Here is a 24,616-nt window from a genome sequence, read left to right as displayed (position 1 = left end):
CGGTCATCCGGGATTCATAGAACCGTAGTTACATACGTAACTTTCGTTTTCTGATGAGGCTCAGTCAGCAGTGAAAACCTTTTAAAACAATTGATCCTGGAGCGTCATAGAGACCACTGTGATGGAAAGTAAAGGCACCATGCTGACCACTCATACACCCACTGGGTTACTACAAGGTCAAATACCCACAAATATAAACTATTTTTCCACATAAAAGTTACATAATGCAGCTTTAAGACACAAGGACATTAACAAACCTTACACTGAAACAACATCCGCACTAAGCTTGGACCAGAACTCAACAAACTACAAACAAACCATGTAAACAGAGTCCTCCCAAGAACAGAACTCATTTAGATTAAATCTAAAATATGAACAATGCACTTTTAAGACACAAGGACATAAACAAACAGAAAGAGAACCAAACATTATATCCTCTTACACGCTTTCACAAGTACCAGAATACTACAGGAAAGTTCAAATGAATCAATACAACAAAACCACTGTCCTGTGAGTCACAACATGGCCACAGCACCACAGAAACAACAAGAGTAAACATAATGCCTTTTTAAAATACAAAGCCTTAGAACAACTCCTGTTCATCACACACAATCTCACACAGAGAACCAAAACATACACAAACAGATCAACTTAACTGTTGCACAAAACTGTACAGTAAAAACGTGACACTACAGGACTAAACAAGAACTAGAACTCTGCAAGGCCTACACAAACAATAAGACCCACCAGGGTCAGACATTATTGTGAATAGAAGACCTGCCATATTAAAATGATCCCCAAAACACAGAACTAAACCAAGTCTTCAACAAGACTGTCATCATCACTGCATGAATAGTCACATGACTTGGTAAAACAGCAGCTGCAAACATTTAAGATGTTTAAATCATGAACTAAAACATCTAATGCAAACACAGCTCAGCACAGACGTGTTCAAACATGAACACGTGTGAAACCTAACCTTAGTCAGAACATTACATTTATATCATCACACACGCTGTCACAGCATTTATCCTCACTTCACACAATAAAACAGAATGACCTGCAATACACACAATGACCACCCAGAGCACTGCGCTTCAGAGAATATGTACTCCTGTTCATCACATGCAATCTCACAACAGAGAACCAGAAAAAAAGCAAACAAATAGATGCCAACTGTGTCAAAACTGGACATTTTCACACAACACTACAGGCTACACCAACAAAGACTTGTTCCCCACAAACAGTTAAGCTACTAGAACAAAATAGTTTTAAATGATGATTTATTTGTGAAGTGTCACAATCGAGCCAACAAGTCTAATGCAAACACATTAGCAGTATCATATCTGACACAAAATGGCGGCTGTCCTTAAACACACAGAACATCGTCCCTCCTCTCACAAGTACAAACCCTACATCAGGTCTGAACCAGTACCAGAACACTACAGTAATGTTGACATGAATCACTATAACAGTACATTTATAGGTAACACTTTATTTTACACTACCACTGATACATTGTACCTGCCACATTTAGTACAGTGTAATCTGCTCTGTAACCATGTGTTATGGTTACATAGAACATTACATTGTACTAAATGTGGCAGGTACAAAGTAATCAAGGGTAATGTAAAATAAAGTGTTACCCATGTATATTCACATTGCAATAAAACCGCCTGAGCAACTGTCCTGCAGACACAAAATGGCTGCCTATTACAGTTTTGTTCCTTTAGTAACACAGAAGGTTTAGTTTACCTCCTTCACTAGTTTCGATCGCTTCCTGTGATCTTCTTCATCTCCCTCCTTCCAGAGGAAGATCACAGGAAGTGATTGAAACTAGTGAAGCAGGTAAACTAAACCTTCTGTATTACTAAAAGAACAAAACTGGAATAGACTTAACCTAACAAGACAGTATGAACCTTTTACAAAGACGAAATGGCTGCCCACAGCACTGCACTTCAGATATTATAATATAAACACCTGTACATCACACACGCTACCACAGCAGAGAGTCAGCAAAAAACACCACCACACAGAGGCTAACTGTGCTCCAAATTTCACCCAATGCAAACAGGCAAAACCAAGAACAAAGACTTCTTCACAACAGTTTTAAATGATGATTTACTTGTGAGGTGTCAGAGTAAAAACAGATCAAATGTGTGTATTTGACCTTGTAGTGACCCAGCGGTTGTATATGAGTGGTCAACATGGCACCTTTACTTTCCATCACAGTGGTCTTTAAAACACTCCTAAAAGTTACACAATGAAGCTTTAAGTAAGACACAAGGACATTAACAGAACGAGAAACTAGCCTGAAATGTACAGACCATCACTTTAAAGCCACACAGTGGGAACATTCCAGATTATATGAGCAACTGAAAACTATTGCCAATTTCAAACATTCACAAACAGATCAGATAAGCAATTGCAAAAAGCGGACTAATCAGAAATACACGATGCAACTTAAAACACAAAACACCAACTCAATCTTAACCTAGAACATCAGAACTAAAGCAGAAATCTTCATAGAGAACATGTGCAATAAATCTGAATGTTCCACATCATGAAAGACGACAAGTCATGAACCAACAGGTCGACAGCATTGGCTGCAATAACAAACAGAGGAGCAGCATCCTCCCCCTCACAGCAGGTCTGAACCATAACCTTAGTCAGAACATTACACAATTACATTACATTACCTTCACATCACACAATAAAACAGCCTCATCACACACGCTCTCACAGCAGAGAAACACAAAAAAACACATCACCACAGAGGATCTAACTGTTAATAACTGGACCATTTCACCTAATGCAAACAAGAAATAAGAGTGTTCCTCACTAACAAAACAACTTCAATAAGATAGTGATTTGAAAAGGATAGAAAAGCCAACTTAATCTCCATAAAATCAGTTTTTAAAAAAACATGCTATTTTGTTTAAGAAACATTAGGTGTTAAGTGACACTATAAAACTGTTCCAAAACATATTTACAACATGACGAATAAAAAAAGATGAACCAGCAGGTCTAATGCAAACACAGTCCCAGAATCAAAATGGCGGCTCTCCATCACACAGACACCTCTCACGAGGAGGAACATTAGGTCTGAACCAGTACCACACTGAGACTGGACCATGAGCCAGGGTCAGACTTTATTGTGAATAGAAGACCTGCCATATTAAAATGATCCCCAAAACACAGAACTAAACCAAGTCTTCAACAAGACTGTCATCATCACTGCATGAACATTCACATGACTTGATAAAACTGTCCACAACATTAAAGATGTTTAAATCATGAACTGAAACGTCTAATGCAAACACAGCTCAGCACAGACGTGTTCTTCAAACAAGGACAAACACGTGTGAAACATAACCTTAGTCAGAACATTACATTTATATCATCACACACGCTGTCACAGCATTTATCCTCACGTCACACAATAAAACAGAATGACCTGCAATACACACAATGACCACCCAGAGCACTGCGCTTCAGAGAATATGTACTCCTGTTCATCACATGCAATCTCACAACAGAGAACCAGAAAAAAGCAAACAAATAGATGCCAACTGTGTCAAAACTGGACATTTTCACACAACACTACAGGCTACACCAACAGAGACTTGTTCCCCACAAACAGTTAAGCTACTAGAACAAAATAGTTTTAAATGATGATTTATTTGTGAAGTGTCACAGTCGAGCCAACAAGTCTAATGCAAACACATTAGCAGCATCATATCTGACACAAAATGGCGGCTGTCCTTAAACACACAGAACATCGTCCCTCCTCTCACAAGTACAAACCCTACATCAGGTCTGAACCAGTACCAGAACACTACAGTAATGTTGACATGAATCACTATAACAGTACATTTATAGGTAACACTTTATTTTACACTACCACTGATACATTGTACCTGCCACATTTAGTACAGTGTAATCTGCTCTGTAACCATGTGTTATGGTTACATAGAACATTACATTGTACTAAATGTGGCAGGTACAAAGTAATCAAGGGTAATGTAAAATAAAGTGTTACCCATGTATATTCACATTGCAATAAAACCGCCTGAGCAACTGTCCTGCAGACACAAAATGGCTGCCTATTACAGTTTTGTTCCTTTAGTAACACAGAAGGTTTAGTTTACCTCCTTCACTAGTTTCGATCGCTTCCTGTGATCTTCTTCATCTCCCTCCTTCCAGAGGAAGATCACAGGAAGTGATTGAAACTAGTGAAGCAGGTAAACTAAACCTTCTGTATTACTAAAAAAAACAAAACTGGAATAGACTTAACCTAACAAGACAGTATGAACCTTTTACAAAGACGAAATGGCTGCCCACAGCACTGCACTTCAGATATTATAATATAAACACCTGTACATCACACACGCTACCACAGCAGAGAGTCAGCAAAAAACACCACCACACAGAGGCTAACTGTGCTCCAAATTTCACCCAATGCAAACAGGCAAAACCAAGAACAAAGACTTCTTCACAACAGTTTTAAATGATGATTTACTTGTGAGGTGTCAGAGTAAAAACAGATCAAATGTGTGTATTTGACCTTGTAGTGACCCAGCGGTTGTATATGAGTGGTCAACATGGCACCTTTACTTTCCATCACAGTGGTCTTTAAAACACTCCTAAAAGTTACACAATGAAGCTTTAAGTAAGACACAAGGACATTAACAGAACGAGAAACTAGCCTGAAATGTACAGACCATCACTTTAAAGCCACACAGTGGGAACATTCCAGATTATATGAGCAACTGAAAACTATTGCCAATTTCAAACATTCACAAACAGATCAGATAAGCAATTGCAAAAAGCGGACTAATCAGAAATACACGATGCAACTTAAAACACAAAACACCAACTCAATCTTAACCTAGAACATCAGAACTAAAGCAGAAATCTTCATAGAGAACATGTGCAATAAATCTGAATGTTCCACATCATGAAAGACGACAAGTCATGAACCAACAGGTCGACAGCATTGGCTGCAATAACAAACAGAGGAGCAGCATCCTCCCCCTCACAGCAGGTCTGAACCATAACCTTAGTCAGAACATTACACAATTACATTACATTACCTTCACATCACACAATAAAACAGCCTCATCACACACGCTCTCACAGCAGAGAAACACAAAAAAAACACATCACCACAGAGGATCTAACTGTTAATAACTGGACCATTTCACCTAATGCAAACAAGAAATAAGAGTGTTCCTCACTAACAAAACAACTTCAATAAGATAGTGATTTGAAAAGGATAGAAAAGCCAACTTAATCTCCATAAAATCAGTTTTTAAAAAAACATGCTATTTTGTTTAAGAAACATTAGGTGTTAAGTGACACTATAAAACTGTTCCAAAACATATTTACAACATGACGAATGAAAAAAGATGAACCAGCAGGTCTAATGCAAACACAGTCCCAGAATCAAAATGGCGGCTCTCCATCACACAGACACCTCTCACGAGGAGGAACATTAGGTCTGAACCAGTACCACACTGAGACTGGACCATGAGCCAGGGTCAGACTTTATTGTGAATAGAAGACCTGCCATATTAAAATGATCCCCAAAACACAGAACTAAACCAAGTCTTCAACAAGACTGTCATCATCACTGCATGAACATTCACATGACTTGATAAAACTGTCCACAACATTAAAGATGTTTAAATCATGAACTGAAACGTCTAATGCAAACACAGCTCAGCACAGACGTGTTCTTCAAACAAGGACAAACACGTGTGAAACATAACCTTAGTCAGAACATTACATTTATATCATCACACACGCTGTCACAGCATTTATCCTCACTTCACACAATAAAACAGAATGACCTGCAATACACACAATGACCACCCAGAGCACTGCGCTTCAGAGAATATGTACTCCTGTTCATCACATGCAATCTCACAACAGAGAACCAGAAAAAAGCAAACAAATAGATGCCAACTGTGTCAAAACTGGACATTTTCACACAACACTACAGGCTACACCAACAGAGACTTGTTCCCCACAAACAGTTAAGCTACTAGAACAAAATAGTTTTAAATGATGATTTATTTGTGAAGTGTCACAGTCGAGCCAACAAGTCTAATGCAAACACATTAGCAGCATCATATCTGACACAACATGGCGGCTGTCCTTAAACACACAGAACATCGTCCCTCCTCTCACAAGTACAAACCCTACATCAGGTCTGAACCAGTACCAGAACACTACAGTAATGTTGACATGAATCACTATAACAGTACATTTATAGGTAACACTTTATTTTACACTACCACTGATACATTGTACCTGCCACATTTAGTACAGTGTAATCTGCTCTGTAACCATGTGTTATGGTTACATAGAACATTACATTGTACTAAATGTGGCAGGTACAAAGTAATCAAGGGTAATGTAAAATAAAGTGTTACCCATGTATATTCACATTGCAATAAAACCGCCTGAGCAACTGTCCTGCAGACACAAAATGGCTGCCTATTACAGTTTTGTTCCTTTAGTAACACAGAAGGTTTAGTTTACCTCCTTCACTAGTTTCGATCGCTTCCTGTGATCTTCTTCATCTCCCTCCTTCCAGAGGAAGATCACAGGAAGTGATTGAAACTAGTGAAGCAGGTAAACTAAACCTTCTGTATTACTAAAAGAACAAAACTGGAATAGACTTAACCTAACAAGACAGTATGAACCTTTTACAAAGACGAAATGGCTGCCCACAGCACTGCACTTCAGATATTATAATATAAACACCTGTACATCACACACGCTACCACAGCAGAGAGTCAGCAAAAAACACCACCACACAGAGGCTAACTGTGCTCCAAATTTCACCCAATGCAAACAGGCAAAACCAAGAACAAAGACTTCTTCACAACAGTTTTAAATGATGATTTACTTGTGAGGTGTCAGAGTAAAAACAGATCAAATGTGTGTATTTGACCTTGTAGTGACCCAGCGGTTGTATATGAGTGGTCAACATGGCACCTTTGCTTTCCATCACAGTGGTCTTTAAAACACTCCTAAAAGTTACACAATGAAGCTTTAAGTAAGACACAAGGACATTAACAGAACGAGAAACTAGCCTGAAATGTACAGACCATCACTTTAAAGCCACACAGTGGGAACATTCCAGATTATATGAGCAACTGAAAACTATTGCCAATTTCAAACATTCACAAACAGATCAGATAAGCAATTGCAAAAAGCGGACTAATCAGAAATACACGATGCAACTTAAAACACAAAACACCAACTCAATCTTAACCTAGAACATCAGAACTAAAGCAGAAATCTTCATAGAGAACATGTGCAATAAATCTGAATGTTCCACATCATGAAAGACGACAAGTCATGAACCAACAGGTCGACAGCATTGGCTGCAATAACAAACAGAGGAGCAGCATCCTCCCCCTCACAGCAGTTCTGAACCATAACCTTAGTCAGAACATTACACAATTACATTACATTACCTTCACATCACACAATAAAACAGCCTCATCACACACGCTCTCACAGCAGAGAAACACAAAAAAACTCATCACCACAGAGGATCTAACTGTTAATAACTGGACCATTTCACCTAATGCAAACAAGAAATAAGAGTGTTCCTCACTAACAAAACAATTCAACTTCAATAAGATAGTGATTTGAAAAGGATAGAAAAGGATAGAAAAGCCAACTTAATCTCCATAAAATCAGTTTTTAAAAAAACATGCTATTTTGTTTAAGAAACATTAGGTGTTAAGTGACACTATAAAACTGTTCCAAAACATATTTACAACATGACGAATAAAAAAAGATGAACCAGCAGGTCTAATGCAAACACAGTCCCAGAATCAAAATGGCGGCTCTCCATCACACAGACACCTCTCACGAGGAGGAACATTAGGTCTGAACCAGTACCACACTGAGACTGGACCATGAGCCAGGTCAGAACACGACAGTAAAGTTAACATGGATCAATAAAACAGAGCCCTGTTACACATGAGACACAAAATGGCCGCCCGTGTCCTATTATGCAGATAATAGCACATGGAAGAGACGTAATGGCCGCCGGAGCATGAGACGCAACTTCAAAGGCACAGTGAAAAAAGCCTACTAGCCGCATTAGCATATGAAGAAAACATGAGGCCTCCATCCACAACTAAACGAAAATCAACCTAAAGCCAATATTAATGAATGTGGTCGACCTACAACAGCGTGATAGCACATTTAGCATCTTTATGCCATTATTTTAGCTCTATTATGTGATCACTGAACATGTGGCACAGGGCACAGGGACAGAAAAAAAGCCTGCTAGCTGCATTAGCATATGAAGAAAACATGAGGCCTCCATCCACAACTAAACGAAAATCAAACTAAAGCCAACATTAATGAACTCTGTCAACCTACAACAGTGTGATAGACATTTAGCCAACAATAAGCATCCAGCAGAAGTAAATTAAATCACACAAAAGCCAGCCTTAATGCATGAGGTCTTCAAACACCACCTGCTAGCAACATTAGCATCTGAGAACAATAGGCTAACAAACTAAACTAAACTTAATCACAAAAAAGCTAGCACTTTACCCCACATTTGAAATAAACAGCAATAAAGAGAGTAAAACATTTTTTTTTCTTACCTTCTCCTGGGAAAGTGGCTCTTTGCTGAAAGTCAAAGACGATCAGACGGTCCTTTCTCCAGCCGAAGAAGATGTCCTCAATCCAAAAAAAAAGTCCACACAAAAGACGATAAAACTCACAAAAGACTACAAAAGACTAACAACCAAAAAACAGTAATCCAATGATCCGATGATCGCAAAGGCAAGCCAAGGTTTGAGAAGACAAATCTGGTTCCCTCACAAGTGACTTCACCCGAAGTCTGGCACGTTCTGTCCTCTCCCCCTTCTATTTATAGACTCCAGTGAGTCACAGATAGCGCCGTCTCTCCACCAATCAGAGCGGAGGGAGCGGAGGGTGGGGCTCGTGGGGGAGGGGAGGGGCGCTGTTACTGGGCAGAAAATACACAGGGATGGGAGGGGCTGAGGAGACGTGCTCTGTGCGGAGCAGACACAGACACAGAAACAGCCTCCGTTTGGACATGATTAGTTTAGTGAGTTTCAGGACTACAAATATAAACCAGGACAGGAGAGATTATTTGTTTCTGAGATACTTATATCTGCACAAGAGCTGTGTGATCAGGGGAGAGTTATTTTATCACAATTCTTAGTAGATTTCTGTTTCTCTTTGGCTCAATGGTTAATCACTCAGACTGGAGTTTGAGAGATGTAGTTTCTAAACTGGGAGTTCTTTGTACTTTATATACAGATATTATACAGATATACTTTTACTCCTGTGATGACGTGATTTCCAATAATTAAATAAGACATGTATTATACTGATGGAAAATATTTGCTCTTAAAGAAAGGACAGAAAGTGGCCAGAGAATGCATATTTGCATTTGCAACAATAGCATGACATTTATTGAACATGTAAGTCGTTTTTATTGGGTTTACTCAAATAAATCAACACAGAAGCTAAATCTGTGGAATAGTGGTTCATTGATGACTGGTGGAGATGCATAATGAGATCCTACATGTGTTTGCCTGATCGCTCACATGATTTAATCACACTTAATGTAAGTAAAGTCAGAAATGCCAGGCACGCTGGCGCCTTCTGTATGTGTAGTCACAAAGTTTTACTCAATGTTAAAATGATTTTTATTTTTTTGAAACATGTGTTCCATTCGTGGGAAATAAAAAAGGCGCGACAGCGCCACCTACAAAAGTGAAAATACTCCCATGAAAAAAAGATAAACAGTATATTGACCCTTCACCCCTGGACACAACAAATGTAAACCAATGACAGTGGGCGCGATAGCGCCCCCTCTAGTTTGAGAAGAAAAAATGCATTGGTAGTCAAACAATTAGTTTGTAGGAAATGTATGTAATTTGGCAGAATAATAGTTGATGGCATCCTGATAAAATAAGCTAATAGGAACCACACGGTGTTTTGTACGGTGTTGCCATGGAGACGACTGAGGCCCACCATGTTTTTCTGACGGGACAGACACATAGATCTCACATTATACAACATTACAGCGCGTTAGCGCCCTCTATAAGGAGCTTGTGGCCAGTGGTCATTGAAGTACGGCCGTACAACGCTGCTTGTGAAACAAAAAAGATTTGGGGCGCGCTAGCGCCCACTACAGGTTGGAGCCATTATTCGCATGGACAGGCTAAATATTTAGTTTTGACAAAGATTAATGGCACATCAGGGCAATAAAATGTAGTTGGCGCGTTAGCGCCCTCGGTAGGGTAGGGCAATGGAGATGCAACAATCGAGGCACAGACGGTGGTCAGTGAAATAGAGCCCGATGCTGCTTGTGAAATTAAATAGATTATGGGCGCGCTAGTGAGGCAAAAAATGCCGTTTTCATGTTTACTGACAAAGATTAATGGCACTCAAGGGCAATAAAATATAGTGGGCGCGCCAGCGCCCTCTTCAGGTGGGTGCCATTATTCACAAGGACAGGCTAAAATGCAACTTTTCGTCTGTGTTTATTGACGGATTAATGGTACATCAGGGCAATAAAATGTAGTGGTGTTACAGAGGCGCTAAAGGAGGCACGGCCCGCGAGGGCCGTTCGATGCCGCTTGCGGCTTTAATTCTTTCTTTCTTTCTTCTTCTTCTTCTGCTCTTTGAGCAGGAATTTGACCCCCTGAACATAGTCGAAAACTCACCAAACTTTGCCCAAAATTCAGGTCCGGCGAAAAATTAATTAAAATGTGTGTTTCATGTTGGGGACAAAAAAAATGGCGCGACAGCGCCACCTACAAAAGTGAAAATACATTACGCCAATGGGGGAGGGGCCGACGTAAACTTTGTCGTAGAGCGACGAGATTCGGTACAGACATTCGTCAAGTGACGACAAAAAAAAAATATTATTGTGGCCACGCCCCCTGACAAACCGGAAGTCCGCCATATTGACAGGAAGCCCGGAGAATGCTGAGTCAGCGTTTTCGCTGACGTCGCATTTTAACGAACTCCTCCTAGGGCGTTTGACCAAATGAGCTCAAAAGCGCTCCAGTTCATCTCGAGATGTGGGGCATCAAAAGTTATCCAAATTTTTTGGCTAAGTTTTACGGTTTGTTTGCGGCAAAGCCGCAATCTTTCCGAAGTATTTTGCGATTCATCAAAAACTAAAAATCGCTCCCATTCGCACAAACAAACTCCGATTAAAAATCGGAAATATACATTTTATTGACCTTTCACCCCTGGACACAGCAAATGTGAAAAAGTGACATTGGGCGCGATAGCGCCCCCTCCAGGTGCAGAAGAAAAAATGCATTATGGGAAAAAAATTAGTTTGTCGGAAATGGATGCAATTCGGTACAAAAATAGTTGATGGCGTCCCGATCCAAAAAGCCAATGAGACCCATATCGTATTTTGTACGGTGTTGCCATGGTGAATCAAAATACATTGCGTCCATGGAGGCGGGACCAACGTCAACTTTGTCGTAGAGCGACGAGATTCGGTACAGACATTCGTCATGTGTCGACCAAAAAAAAATATTATTGTGGCCACGCCCCCTGACAAACCGGAAGTCCGCCATTTTGACAGGAAGTCCGGAGAATGCTGAGTCAGCGTTTTCGCTGACGTCACATTTTAACGAACTCCTCCTAGGGCGTTTCACCAAATGAGCTCAAAATCGCTCCAGCTCATCTCGAGATGTGGGGCATCAAAAGCTATCCAAATTTTTTGGCTAAGTTTTACGGTTTGTTTGCGGCGAAGCCGCAATCTTTACCAAGGATTTTACGATTTATCGGAAACTAAAAATCACTCCCATTCGCACAAAGAAACTCCGATTAAAAATCGGAAATATACATTTTGTTAACCTTTCACCCCTGGACACAGCACGTGTGAAAAGGTGACACTGGGCGCGATAGCGCCCCCTACAGGTGCAAAATAAAAATTGCATTATGGGAAAAAAATTAGTTGGTCGGAAATGGATGAAATTCGGCACAAAAATAGTTGATGGCGTCCCGATCCAAAAAGCCAATGGGACCCATATCGTATTTTGCACGGTGTTGCCATGGTGACGCCCAGGGCCCCCCATGTTATTATAATGGGGCTGACACGTGAATCTCACATTATGCAACATTACAGCGCGTTAGCGCCCCCTGTCAGGAGCTTGTGGACAGTGGTCATGGAAGTACGGCCCGTTAGGGCCGTCTGATGCTGATTGTGAAATTAAAAAGTGTATTGGCGCGCTAGCGCCCTCTGCAGGCTGGAGCCATTGCTTACATGGAGGGGCTAAAAATGTAGCTTAGATGTTTACTCACAACGATTAATGGCATATGAGGGCAATAAAAAGCAGTGTGGCCACGCTGGCTTTCTCGGTAGGGCTATGGCGTGGATAGATAGAGGCGCTAAAGGAGGCACGGCCCGCGAGGGCCGTTCGATGCCGCTTGCGGCTTTAATATTTTCCTTATTTTCCCAATTAATTCCTCTTTTTTTTAAACATTTTTTACATAATCTTTCCTTATTTTTGCCACAATTTCCCCCCATTTTTCACACATTTCTCGACATTGGAGATGATTGGAGACAAATATTTTAGTATACGTGGGTAGTAGAAAAAGTTAAAGTATCTTCTGTACATATATATTCCGCTGACACCCTGACCATCTTGTACAGACTTGTCTCCTCTTTTTATGTTCTGTTGTACGCTTAAATGAGTCACCAAAAGACATCGGTTGTTTTCTCAGTTTATTACAAGTTTTTCAACCACATCAGCGTTACATTGTTTCTTTTGTTATTTTTGGGGCATTTTTTTACTTTCAGTGTTGATATATCGGCCTATATATCTGCCAACCCCCTTCATATTGGTATCGGACCCTGTATAAAGCTTAAACATGCCATGTTTAGTAAAATATTGCAGTACTGTTTGCGTTCTCATCTCTGTAACCCGGATTGAGCGTACAGTTTTCTGTGTTTTTCAGAGTTGGATTTGTGACAGAGCTCAGAGGAGCTTCACGGCAGAAACGGCAGATGTGACGGGCTCCGAATGACAGTCAGTGATCCAAAAATACCTCTGTGACTGCCCCCCATCGATGTCCATTCACAGCACGCTTCCCTGGGGTTTTCTTCAGGTCCTGCCGAGGTCCTTCCAAGGTCCTACTGTAAAGAAACCCAGCGGAGACGTCAGGCGGAGCGACGTGTGATGGACAGACGCCACGCACAGGCTTCACTACAGGATAAAAGTAAGAAATACTCGAGATCTGCTCTAACCAACACTCTGGCAGGATCCAAAGATACTACAAGGAAAAGGAAATCACGTTCTTAAATAATGTGTGATGGAGTTTCTCATAAACTTTGGATAAATGTACATATTGACATGACAACGTGAAAACAGGCAGCAACCTCCCTCTCTCTTGGTACAGCTGTATGTTTTGCCTTTATCTGCAAACTGCATTTGTGGTTTCTGTGCTTATATTGTTTCACTGGATACTTTTGTACGTCTTGGCTGTGTTTTTGTGAGGACCCGTGGATTTTTCAACTGCAAAGAGTCCAAAATGGTCCTGAAGAAAAGCAGCTTTTTAAATGTAAATAAAAAGCTAGCTTATTAGCTAAACCCATTTGAGACCAACAAATTTCTTCTTCTGAGACACTGAAGAGGCACCTAGAGCCCCCACACCGGCAGCACAGTGGAGGCATCACAAGAACAGCGACAGGAAACAAAAAAGGGACACGCGAGGAGGTATCCGGGCGAGACTCACCGCTAAGCCACACATGCCTTCTATTGTTCTGGCTAATGGACGTTCACTGGAGAATAACACGGATTAACTGCTAAGCTCTTCTTAGAAGATGGTGAAAGACTGTTGGGGAGCGGAGGGAGCTGCTCAGGAGGAAGGAGAAGGTGAAGGAGCTGACCAGTGCAGGACACCACGCTCTGAAACAGGGACAAACCCAGGAGGCGCTGCACCGTTTCAGAGGATTAGAGGACACTGAAGGCAGCCAGCCAGGTTTCCTCCGGGTGCTGCGGTTTCCCCGACCTCCAAAAACATCCTGCTCAGGACGGCCCACAGCGGCTCAGGACTAACACCTGAACACTCTTTTGTTGTACGCTGGTTAGGGCGGCAACTAACGATTATTTTGATAATCGATTAAACTACCGATTATTTTTATACGATTAATCGATTAATCGCTTGGCTGTGAATGGTGTATGAAAATTGTATTTTTTCATTTATTTTTAATCACATAAAGCTAAAGTGGCATCTCTTGAGGACATGTTGATGGAGTAAACTTAAACTGTGTTGTAAAGTGTTTTGTAGTGCCAGTTCTGCTTTATTAATTGGATGAGACACAGACAGATATCTATGAAATTTTCAATGTACAAAACTCTACAGACCCTAACTTGAAAAACAAAGCAGGTTTCCATCAAAAATAAAAAAAATGTTCATGTAATTTTTGCTCTTTTTAAGTCTGTGTTTACTAGAAAACGATTAATCGATTACTAAAATAGTTGACAACTATTTCAATAATCGATTAGTTGTCGATTAATCGATTACACTGGTACAATGACAACGTACTTACTTAGTAGAGCAGTAAATTGTATCAATTCTTAATAGGGCTGGGTACCGTTAAATTGTTGTTTGATACCAGTACTTTAACAATACTTGGTTTTCGATACCGATACCTGAACAATACTTTTCCAGATACTAAAATATTTGTCGTATAGAACCAGAAAACAGAACAATAATGTGCGGAAGATCGGCACATTTACAATTTCGGGTTCGTCTCCAATGACGAGAAATGGGTGGAAAATGGGGGAAAACTTTGGAGAAAAAAAATTGGGGCAAAAATATGAAAAAAATAAAGTAATAAATTGAGGGGAAAAAATGGGGAGAAAATGTGGGGGAATAGTAACCTGGCTAACGCCATGCTGCTGTGTGCGCTCGAATTATTTCGAACTGCACAACAGCCTGGGGACCATGGCCCAAATTTTCCGGTGGATTTGGGAACCAATCACAGAGCGAGGAGGGACGGCAAGACGATGACGCGCTATTCGATATACGGAAGCTTGTAGTTTATTTACGGATTAAAAAAAAAAAGTTTATTTACGGATCCAACGTGACAGCAGCAGACACGATGGTATTTTTCGATCAAGCTTTAGACCTTGTTCTAAATAATTTAGCTCAAAAGTTTACAGCGGGTACGTCATACGTCATCTCATACGATGATACGATTGGCTGTGGCTACGTGCAGACGCATGAGACTTTTTTTTTTTTTTTAGTATCGCCCAATAAACGACTATGGACGATCGTAAACCACACCTCTCCTACGAGAAAATGAATTGGTGTCCCCAGACTAAATATCACTTGTGATTTTAGTCTGGTGTTAGCCAGGCTAAGGGAATAGGGAAAATATTAGCAAAAGTTAGTAATTTATTTGAGCTGAAGCAACCAAGTCACTGCCTTTAATGCTGTCCCTGGACCAACAGCATCAAAACTTGGATAAAAAGACAGAAGATGTTGGGTTTTTTTTTTGCTTCCTGCTTAATACTTTAATTTCTTCAATACCGATAGAATCTAAACTTTTTTACCAATACCAAACTGGTATCGTTTAATGGTACCCAGCCCTAATGATGGGAGAGTATGACCACTGACCAGATACTTTTCGCTGTAATGTCAACCAAAACTCGCAGACTTTCACAGAGAACTGGAATGAGGACGTTGCCAGGTGAGGGCCATTATTATTATTATTATGATTTTATTCTTTTATTCTTTGGGTAATAGCTGGTCTTGGCAATAGTATTTTTGTTTTGTTTGTTCATTTGTCGTTGTAAAGCTCCCAAACGTCTTCCTCTCTCTTCTTATAGATCAAGATTTACTACCAAGGCTTAAAGAGTGTGAATATAAAGCAGTTGTTTTGTCGGATCATGGTCCAGTATTACTACCAAATGCAATTGCACATAAAACTGCAAGGAACTGGAAACTTAAAGGGATAGTTCAGGATTTTTGACATAGGGCCTCATTTCCTAGTTTTCCAGAGTGTTACTGATTTCTGGAGCCTGCATTAAAAACAGTCTGAGGCAAATCACTTATAACGCCAGACTAACCATATAAATGTCTGTGTTGATAGAATAATTTTTGGAATATAACTGACCTTTTGCATTTTGAGGGACTATTTTCTAGCAGATCCCTCCGCTGCTGCGTAGCTTATACAACCACGAAGCTGATGCTGCTCAAATATAAGGTATTTTAAATGCAAAATGGTTAAAATTTAAACACATGTTATATGGTTAGTCTGGTGTTATAAGTGATTTGCCTCAGGTGTTCTGTGGAGCGGGTCACACTGTTTTTAAAGCAGGCTAGCTGATACCATAGAAATGCGCTAGCCTTGCACTAGCCTAGCGCCACGAAACTCTTATAACTCTTATAACTCAAGTATAAGAACTGCTTAACCCCTTAACTCCCACCTGAACTGAACCGAGCACATTTTCGCCAATTTGGCTTCACCCCAATCCAAAAGCTTCTGGAAGAAAGGTGTGAAAATAGTGACAGAACTGAGACGAAAACAATGATGAAAATGTGACAAAAAAATGACTAATGTCACAAAAATAAACAAAAAATTTAACAAAAAATTACAAAAATTGATGAATAAGTGCCAAAAATGTCACAAAAAATTTGACAAAAAATGTCACAAAAAAATGACAAAAATGTGACAAAAAGCGGAAAAAAATGAAGAAAAAAAGTTACAAAAAAGTTACAAAAATGAGTTGAATACCCCAAAAAAGGATGGGGAAAAAATCTGCTGACGTGAGGAAAAAGATCCATTTAGATGAGTTTTGTAGATCTTAGGTTTCAAATGAGGCGTTACACTGGCCTACAGGATTTGGGTAAAGCTGAACTGGAGAAAATGCTCTCAGTTAGAGATTTTTCCACTTATTCAAAAACTAAACAAGATCCAAAATCTAGCTGTGTCACAAAACAAAACCATACATTTAAATCTGGGTCTATGCAGTATTTATATTTCAGAGTTTTATATGAAATGACAGAAAACTTGCAGTGCATTTTTGTCTCGTATTTACATCAGTAATGTTCAGTGCAAGTTTCAAATTGATATCTCAACGTTTATTTTTTTTCCCTATTCACCTGCAGCGCCTCGCCTTCAAGGGAATCTAGCACAGCACCACATTTAGAAGCCCACGACACCACCAGGAGTTCCAGATGATCAAGAAATAAACAACAGAGCAGTTGCCTAATTGGTCGTGTAGCCGATAAATAGGCTACACCTGCGCATTCCTTTTTTTTTTTTCCCGCAGCCTAAATATCGAACGTTTAGATGGAAAATCAATAGTGCTTTAAAGTCATGTTTGGCAATTAAAACACACGGCTAAAGCCCAAATGAAGGCAGCTACTTTTTGTGCAAATTAGTGAAACGTTGGGCCGAACATCGCCTACCTGTAAAATCCAATTTGCAGTTTTAATTAAGCTAAATAGACGAGGGACATTTGAGAAACAGAAACAAGTGCTGTAAGCGTTTGCCCGAGCTGGAGAGGAGTAAATATCGCGCGGTTTCTCCTGTAGTTAAGGGGAAAAAGCGGAGTGAAGAATTGGGGAAATCATTTATATATTTCATTTGGGAAAGTTTCGACGAACACACTGTTATACATTTAAGTTTATGGCCGATGAATAACTTCTACATAATGTTAGGCTTAAGATGTCGTAGTTAAGGTCACGCCACCCCATTGATGTCAGCCAGGTTTTGCCATTGTCTGGAAGTGTCTAAATTCTAGTGTAGTCGTCAACCTGGCACTTTATAAATGCATTGTTTCAAGGACTAGTTGCAACCCAGATCTACTTGGTGCTTACAGAGGCTCTCTCTCAGTTAGTACTTTTTCGATGGGACAAAGAATTATAACAACTTTATAGCTAAACAAGGAGCAAAGTGCCAACTCCTATGGCTCCCAAGATGATGATTTTGTTATTTGTTTTGTTTAAGGTTTGAATTTTACCTGAGTTAGAAACCCCATACTTATATTATGGACAATGCTACTATTTGTATATAATTTTGGGAGGCTCAGCCTGTATCTAAACAGAAAACTTTACCGTGCGATCAAGCAAACTTGCTATAAACATTCAACATTGTAAAATGTATTGCCACCCCAGAAATTATCCCTGACCCTGCTTGCCACCCGTGATTTCTATTCTAGATCCGCCCCTGCCTATACTCAAATATTTGTCGTCTAGAACCAGAAAACAACAATAATGTGTGAAAGATCTGAATTTGAAAAAAATGGGGAATAATTCTTGCGGGAAAAGGGAGAAAATTGGGAAGAAATTGGAAAAAAACGGGGGAGAAATAGTGAAAATATTAGTAATACACATTTAGCAAAAATTAGGAAAAAATTGTTAATAAATTGTAGCCTGGCTAACAACAGACTGCTGTGTGCGTTCGAATCATTTGGAACTGCACAGTCTGGGGACCATGGCCGAAATCTTGGCATGGATTTGGGACCAATCACAGAACGAGGAGGGACGGCAAGACGATGGTGCACTATTCGACCTACGGAGGCTTGTAGTTTGTTTACCGATAAAAATAAATAAATGTTTATTTACAGATCCAGCATGACAGTAACAGACACGGCGCCATCTTTTGATCAAGCTTTAGGCCGTGATCTTAATAGTTTAGCTCGAAAGTTTACAGTGGGTTCGTCATACATCGTCTGATACTATGATATGATTGGCTGTGGCCACGTACAGACGCATGAGAGACATTCAGTCCAAGAAACGGCTATGGACGATCGTAAACCACACCTCTCCTACCAGAAAACGAATTGGTGGTCCCCAGATGGTTTTAGCCAGGCTAGATAAATTGGGGAAAATGGAAATATGGAAAATATTAGTAGTTAAAAATGGCAAAAACTAAATTTAAAAAAATTGGAAAAATGGGGGTGTTTTGGGGAAATGTGTTTTTATTTTTGAGCTGAAATAACTAAGTCACTTCCTTTAATCCTGTTCCTGGACCAACAGCATAAAAACCTGGATCTAGAGAAAGAAGTTTTTTTTTCTTCGTTTGCTGCTTTTGATACACAGTTCCATTATTTCAATACCAGTAGAACCTAAACTTTTTTTGTGATACTAACCAGACTGGTATTGTTTAACGGTACACAGCCGTAGAACTGAATTTTCAAACAGAAATCTCAAATCTGTCAGAAAAATGGTATATATTTTTAAAAGAGGACACATGTATCTATAGATTTACATGTAGGGAAAGACATGACCATCATCTGCACAGAACCTGACTGAAAGCAAAGCCTACATGAAGGTAGACCTGATCTGTGGGACACTTTCCCCCTCGCTCCCTCCGCCTCACACGCATTTGCATAAAAATGATAATAGCAGGGCGCCCTCTGGTGACGTAAGTGCGTCACAGCGTGTATGATGAAGTCTGTCATTTCCCTGTCCGAGCGTCTCTGCGCGTGAGTGAGCGCATGTGTTTTTGTAACGCAGGGGGCGCTGTTCGGGAGATAAGGCTGATTGTAATGAAGGGGCCTTATCCGCGACGCCCAGATTTCCCACCGAGCTCTGACACTGAACACACCACGCCACGGGCTATTTTCTGACATAACGCGGTCCCTGCGGACACTGGAGAGTCTGGGCAGATACGAGGGGGACATGAGGTCAGCCGGCAAATTAGGCTCTTTATTTTTACACATTTTGAGCATTTTGAGGTTGTTTATTATTAGGGCTGGGGACCGTTACACGATACCAATGTGGTATCGGACAAAGTGTAGGTTCTACTGGTATCGAAAAAATGAAAGTATTTAAAAAGCAGAAACTAGAAAAAATCTTCTCTCTTTATATCCAAGTGTTGATGCTGTTGGTCCAGGGACAGAATTAAAGGAAGTGACTTTCATGTTTCAGCTAAAATAAATGATTTAATCCCCAAGGCCGTGGGAACCCAGGGTGCTGAGGGCGCCACAGCACCCCCTGGTGGATCGTCTATGCATTACAAGCAATATGAACCTCTTAACTCCCGCCTGAACCGAGAGCCTTTTCTCCACTTCAGCTTTACCCAAATCCTGTAGGCCCGTGTAACGCCTCATTTGAAGGCTAAGATCTACAAAACTCATCTAAATGGATCTTTTTCCTCACGTCAGCAGATTTTTTTTCCATTTTTTTGAGGGTGGTATTCAACTCATTTTTGTAACTATGTTTTTTTTTTTCCCCGTCATTTTTTGTCACATTTTTTGTCTTTTTTTTTTTATTTTTTGTCTTTTTTTTGTCACATCTTCATCATTGTTTTCGTCTCAGTTCTGTCGCTATTTTCACACCTTTTTTCCAGAAGCTTTTGTACTGGGGTAAAGCCAATCTGGAGTTAAGGGGTTAAATAAATAGGAAATAAGCAAAGAAATAGCGTTTTGGGGGGGGCAATCTTGTCTCTCAGCACCCCCTAACCAAAATATCTTCCCACGGCCCTGTTAATCCCCATGTTTGCCATTAAAAATATATATGTTTCCCTATTTTTCCAGATTTTTTTGTCCAATTTTTTTCCAGATTTTTCCCCCTTGTTGCTCATTTTTGATTACAAATATTTTCTCTTATTTATTTTCTTTCCCCAAATTTATTACAATGTTTTTACCTTTATTTTTTTCTTGTGTTCCCTTCTTCCCCCTCATTTTTGCTAAATTTTTATGACTGATATTTTCCCTATTTCGCCCCCATTTTCCTTATTTATTATTTATTTATTTATTCCATTTCCCCCCAAATTATATATTCCCCCTATTTCTTGAGTTGGGAGATGAACCCAATATTGTAAATGTCATTAATGTGTCATTTCCACACATCATTGTTCTGTGTTCTGGTTCTAGACGACAAATATTTTAGGGTTTTCGGAAAAAAGTATCGTTCAGGTATCGGTATTGAAAACCAAGTATTCATTACTTAAAGGCACACTGCGTAACATTTTGGACTATACTGTTGCCTCAGTACAAAACATGACCAGGTCAACACAGAACATGCTATTTTTGCAGTGGTTGATCAAAAAATGGATTTGGATGGGAACCGAAACTATTTAAACCTCAAATTGTGCTTGTTTTAGTCCACATCACCATGGAAACGAGCTGGAGACGCACCCACTCCCGGTAAAGTCACAGTCAGGTCTTAGTAGAGCTGAGCCGCTCACAGCAAAAGCATATGTTTGTTTGTACGTTAATGAGGTATTTTTCCAATTATGAAACATCTGTCATCAAATAAATGCTTGTATTTCAATTTTATTTATTGGGTACAATTCTACGCGGTGTGGCTTTAAAAGTGCAAATACAGTTAAGATATATAAGTTATATAGGCCCTTATTTGAAAGCTAAGACCCACAAAACTGATCTTTTTCCTCGCGTTGTTGCTGTGTTGTGTCACCTTTTTTTTCGTGTTTTTTTTTTAAAATTTTGGTCACTTTTGTTGAGTTTTTGTCACATTTTCGTTGATTTTTTGTAATTTGTTGTTGAGTTTTTGTTGAATTTTGTTGATTTTTTGTTGTTGATTTTTTTGCCACATTTTTGTTGAATTTTTGTTGAATTTTTGTCACTTTTTGGTTGAGTTTTTGTCACATCTTTGTTGAATTTTTGTGACATTTGTGTTGAGTTTTTGTCACATTTTTGTTGCGTTTACATCCTTGTTTTCTTCTCATTTTTTGTGGCTGTTTTGGTGCTTTTTTCCCAAGAAGCTTTTTGATTAGGGTAAAGCCAAACTGGAGAAAATGGGATCCGTTCAGGTGGGAGTCAAGAGGTTAATATAGAAGGTGCAGTTACACATATGACCTGAGGTGGCAGTAGTGAGCATAAAATGGCTAACTTGCGTCTAGCCCCTTTAAGCAATACTTGGTTTTCGATACCGATATCTGTACAATACTTTTTCCGATACTTATTCTAAAAACAATAATGTGTGGAAGATCTGCACATTTACAATATCGGGTTCGTCTCCAATGTCAAGAAATATGTGGAAAATGGGGGATCAAGTGCTTTATTTGCACAACGAAATTGTGTTCAGGTGTTAGTCCTGAGCCGCCGCGACTGAGCCACGCCGCCAATGTGGGTCAAACCGACCAGCACGCTTTTGGAGGTCGGGGAAACCGTTGCACCCGGAGGAAATCTGGCTCACTGCCTTCAGTCTGATGTTCGGAAACGGTGCAGCGCCTCCTGGGTTTGTCCCTGCTCCAGAGCGTGGTGTCCTGCACTGGGCAGCAGCCTCCACCTCCTCCTTCCTCTTCCTCCTGCGCAGCTCCCTCCGCTCTTAGTAATAAATGTTTAGCCAAATTGAGAAAAAAACTGGGGCAAAATGAAGAAAGAAATGTGATGAGAAATTGAAAAAATTGGAGATAAATTGAGGGGGGGAAAAATAATAAAAAATTGGGCAAAATTTGGAGAAATAGAGGAAATATTAGTGACAAAAAATTAGCAAAATGAGGGGGGGACAATTGGGAAAACAATTTTAAAAATAAAAAACATTCTATTATTTTTTTCCAATACCAGACTGGTGTCATTTAACAGCCCCATTTACGTGAAAGTACTGAAGTATTTGCAGAAAATACTGAGTTATTCAAAGTAGAAAGCAGGGGCGGACTGGCCATATGTCCATTCTGGAAGAGCACAGAGGGGCCACTGGCTCTAGGGCCACCCGTCTCCTTAACCGAGCTTTACCCAAATCTAAAAGCTAAAAAGAAAAGCATCAAAATAGCGACAAAAAAGAGGATGAAAACAAAGCAAAAATGTGCCGGAAAAGCAACACAAAAGTGACAGAAAATGTGATGAAAAGTCAACAAAAACACGACAACAAAGCAACGAAAAGGCCACAAAAACGTGACAGAACCAGAACAAAAATATGATAGAAAACAGGTGACCAAATTTCAACAAAAATGTGACAAAAATTCAACCAAAAAATGACAAAAATTCAACAAAAAATGACAAACATTAAACCAAAAAATGACAAAAATTCAACAAAAAATGACAAAAATTCAACAAAAATGTGACAAAAATTCAACAAAAATGTGACAAAAATTCAACAAAAATGTGACAAACATTCAACCAAAAAATGACAAAAATTCAACCAAAAAATGACAAAAATTCAACCAAAAAATGACTAAAATTCAACAAAATGTGGCAAAAATTCAACAAAAAGCCACAAAAAGTAATGAAGAAACAACAAAACTATGACAAAAGATGCGGCGACTTGCAATCACTTTGTAGGTCTCGGCTTTCAAATGAGGCGTTACACTGTTGCTCTCCAACCGAGAAGCTTTTAGATTTGGGTAAAGCCGAACCGGAGAAAATGCGCTTCGTTAAGGCGGGCGTTAAGTCCAGGGCTGTTTTTCAGTCCCAGTCCGGCCCTGGTAGAAAGTACAATGCCATTTAAATAATTTGATGAAAATGTTGCTGAGTTCCACTCTGTACGGCAACACGACCCCCTCTTCTTCCTCGTGAGCCAATGACATTGACAGTACGTCTGCACAGCGCCACCTGCTGTTCATTGCGTGAGCATTACATTACAACACATGGATGATTGGACTTCGGGGGCCTTTCTATGTAATGGAGCGAACCCTCTGAAGGTGTTTTTGCGTCTGTTTTTACCGTTTCCTTCTCTACTGCGAATACCACAGTACTTTCACTTCAGCGGGAAACGCGCCCGAGCGTCCCGCAGTAATCGGCGCGTGCGGCGTCTCGTGAGTTCGTTAGCCCTGACGGTAACTCGATGAGCGGCGAACGCATGAATTTAAACATGAGCGTCCCATTTGCATACGGGCATGTTGTTATCGCGCCCAATTAAGCGCCGGCGCCCGCGTTATGGATGCGCCGGGCGGAAGATGGAGGAGACGGCGGCGCTGACAGGAGCCGATACGCACACGACAGCGACGCGAAGGTCAGCGCCGCGTTTAGCATTCATCCGGACCGGGGACAGAGCTAGAGAGGCCCCCTGGTTTAGCATGACTCCTCTCCGACTCTTCGCCTTCGACCCTACAAAAGTTCAATCTTGCCTCGGTCTCCTTTCTGTCCATTTACTGAAACCCCCAAATCTCTGTCCTCTTTCTTTATTTGTTCCGCAGTGTGGCTTTAACCCAGTTCTCGCGGAGTTGCTGATGAAGTGGAGCTGGAGTTGTGCTTTGTCTCATTTGCACATGTTTGAGTTGGCAAAAAGGAGCCCTATAGACTTTCAGTGACAGATTTACAAATGTTTACTAGGCCCAGTCTGTGTGGAGTTGCTCCCGCCTCTAACCTTCCTCTCCTCCTCCTTTCCCCCTTTTTCTCCTCCTCTCGTCCTCCCCTTCCTTTCCCCCTCTTACTCCCCTCTTACTCCTCTCCTCCTTCATCCTCCTCTCCCCTCTTCCTTCTCTCCCCCTTACTCCTAGTCTCTCCCACCTCTCCCCCTCTTACTCATCCTCCCCTCCCCTCCCCATTACTCCTCCTTTCTCATCTCCCCTTCATCCTCCTCTCCCCTCTTTCTCCTACTCTCCCCCTCCCCGTTACTCCTCCTCTCCCTTCCTCCTCATCTCTCCCTCCTTTTCCCCCTCTTACTCCTCTCACTCTCCCCATTACTCCTCCTATCCCCCACTTTT

Source organism: Gobius niger, assembly GCF_951799975.1.
Source record: "Gobius niger genome assembly, chromosome: 1".
NCBI classification, from domain to species: Eukaryota; Metazoa; Chordata; class Actinopteri; order Gobiiformes; family Gobiidae; genus Gobius; species Gobius niger.
The sequence above is the reverse complement of the archived record's forward strand: the minus strand, read 5'-3'. Positions refer to the sequence as shown.